Genomic DNA, 2,938 nt, shown 5'->3' on the forward strand with positions numbered 1-2,938 from the left:
TTTTTTTTTTTTTTTTTTTTTTTTTTTTTTTTTAAGAGAGCTTTTTTGGGGGCCAGCAGGTGGTATGGTGGTCAAGGATGCAGGATTCCTACATGGCCAACCACAGTTTGAGTCCTGGACCCAGTGACTTGCTTTCTCACTTTTTCTCCCCCCTCTCTTTCTCTCTTTCTCTCTTTCTCTGTTCTTCTTTGGTCAAATTAAAATAAAGCAAAAATAAAATTAAATAATTCTTAAAAATAGAAAAAAAAAAGCTTTTAAGGGTGCATGGTCTCACTGGAGAGACAGAGAGAGAGAGAAAGTGAGAAATCACTCGCCCGGGGGGAAATGGCCATGCTCTAATCCTTTCTCCATTCTCTTCTTGGGATTTGGACGTGGTGTCGTGGTGTGTTTCAAGCTGCCGGGTCCAGGACTTGAACCGTGGTCAGAATCCACACCATGGGAGCATGTAGGAATCCGGCACTTTAACCATAACCACTACACCATCTGCTGGCCCCCAGTATTAAATTCTTTAAATATGTGGACTAGATGTCATTTTCCCCTTGTAAAATTTGGATAGTATTTTTTTTCTTTTTAATTCTTTCTCTTTTTTTTTTTTTTGAGAGGTTTTTGCTATAGGGCACATGCACTTGCCAGAAAGACAGAGAGAGACAGAGAGAGAGAAAGTGAGAAATCACCCCCGAGGAGGGATGGCCATGCCAGTCCCTTTTCCTCCATTCTCTTCTCAGGATCTTGGGCATGCATGCACATGCACCTGGTGTGATTTCAAGCCTTCGTGTCTGGGACTCAAACCACGGTCGACTAAATGGGAGTCCAGCAGCATAGCCATTACGCCAACTGCTGGTCCCTTTGTAATTCTTCTCTTTCTTTCTTTTCTTTTCTTTTTTTTGGGGGGGGGGTAATTCTTTTCAATCCTTCTTGTAGATTACTTATTTTTAAGAAGTTAGAGGGGACCAGCAGGTGGCATAGTGGTTAAGGTGCTGGACACTCCTGTATGGCTGACCATGGTTTGAGTCCTGAACTTGGCAGCTTGCTTTCTCACTTTCTCTGTTTCTCTCTGGTCAAATTAAAATAAATGAATGAATAAATAAAATTAAATAAATAAAATCTAAAATAAAGAAGTTAGAAAAATAGTTAAGGTTCTCAATAGCATAATCTCATTTAGTTTTATGTAAAGAAACTTCCTAGCTGTAGCTATAGGTTTTGTATACTACTTCTTTACTTCACTTATTGGGTTGTTGGGAAAGTTATGATGCATTTTGCATAAAAAAACATTGGAAAATACACTATATTAGAAACTATCATAAGCCATGATATAAATGAATAGTATGTTTCAGAAGTTTTTATGTTGCCTCCCTAGATATTAGAAAGTAAAGTAGAATTTTAACCATGAATATTAAAATGTAAGGTAGGGCAACAAGCATTAATTTTAAATTATCCTCCTATGTTACATTTTTTTTTATTAGAACAAATGATATATTTCTAAATGTCTCCTGATGTGATCTTTGCATATTCCCAATTTATTATAGTACAGAGAAAATTTGTTATATAAAGCATTAGTGTTAAAAAGAAGGGGCATGTTTTGAAGCATAAATAATAATGCTGTAAATAGCATGTGTGTTCAATAGCTTTGAGAACTCATTCTCTGCTGAAGAACACTGGAGAATCTGCTGATTCTCTTACATAGCTCTTCTGGTGCTAGGAGAAAGTATTCATTGAGACTTTCTTCCCCTTCAGTGAAAGCGTGTTATAAACTTGGGAGGAATCATACTAGAAATTATTTAATTAATTTGCTCTATTTTATAGCCCTGCTTCCGAGAATTTGGGACTTTATCAGAGCCATGTAGAACCATCATGTGGTACTCAAGCAGATGAAAAGAACCAGTGTTTTTTCTATACTATATTAACATGAAAGATTCTCATCCAGTAATTTCCAGAGTTTCTTTTAGAAGTGGATACCTTTCCTTGCCTCCTTCCCCCCAACAAAATCGTGTACACATACAATCCCAGAAAACAGAGTAGAATAGTAGAGTTCTTTTTAGTGTGTATTTAGGGCAGAGACCTGTCAGGGTGCAGAGTTCTCAACATGGCCTTGTCGTTTTTATAAGCTATTTGGTCATAGTTTGAAAACTACTGTTCTGTTTTCTAAGATGCATATAGTAATAGCTACATTTCACAAATATTTATTGAGAAATCTGTGATTTACACACTGGAGATACAGTGACTTTTATTTTATTTTATTTTTTTTTAAGTCTGTGTCCTATGTAGTTTACAAGCTGCAGTGGGGAAGGAAGTGAACAAAAAAAATAAAGTCATAAAACTTGATACTTTGGAACTTGATCTAGCTCTTATTCTACTACACAACAAACTTGCACAGATGCCCAACTCTTGTGGCCCAAACACAGATTATTCCTGATTCTTCAGGACCCTTAAGTTTTTTTGAGAGTTTTTGCCTTAGGGTGCATGCACTCTCTGAAGAGAGACAGTGAGAGGGAAAGTGAAAAATCACCACCCGGGGAGATGGCCATGTGGCAAGCCCTTCTCTATTCTTCTCTTGAGATTTTGGGCATGCATACATACATACCTAGTGTGATTTTCAAGCCACCAGACCTGGGACTCGAACTGTGGTCACCCACGAGAGTCCAGTGCTGTAACCACTATGCCATCAGCTAACTCACAGGACTCCATTTTGTCTTTGCGAAGTTCACCTGTATTCAGATAGGAACCTTACATCTAAGAACTTTGTAATTAGACCTCTGATAAGGCATTAATACTGGATCATCAGAAAAATCTTGATGCACAGAAAAACACGTGACTTTTCTGATGACCCAATATATATATCAGATTTTTCTCTTGTATTTCTGGTTCTAGTATAGGAAATTCTTGCATCAGATCAGAAAAATCATGCTAGAATTATTTCTGACATGATTCCCAGTGTCTC

At 37.3% G+C, this 2,938-nt stretch overlaps 1 protein-coding gene across 2 annotated transcripts in view; it reads left to right on the top strand.

Moving 5' to 3' along the window:
• CCNI (cyclin I) overlaps positions 1-2,938 on the top strand; it is a 22,569-nt gene that overhangs the window by 11,445 nt on the left and 8,186 nt on the right. The window lies entirely within an intron of this gene.

Source organism: Tupaia chinensis, unplaced genomic scaffold (assembly GCF_000334495.1).
Source record: "Tupaia chinensis unplaced genomic scaffold, TupChi_1.0 Scaffold000318_1, whole genome shotgun sequence".
In the NCBI taxonomy this organism is placed as follows: Eukaryota; Metazoa; Chordata; class Mammalia; order Scandentia; family Tupaiidae; genus Tupaia; species Tupaia belangeri.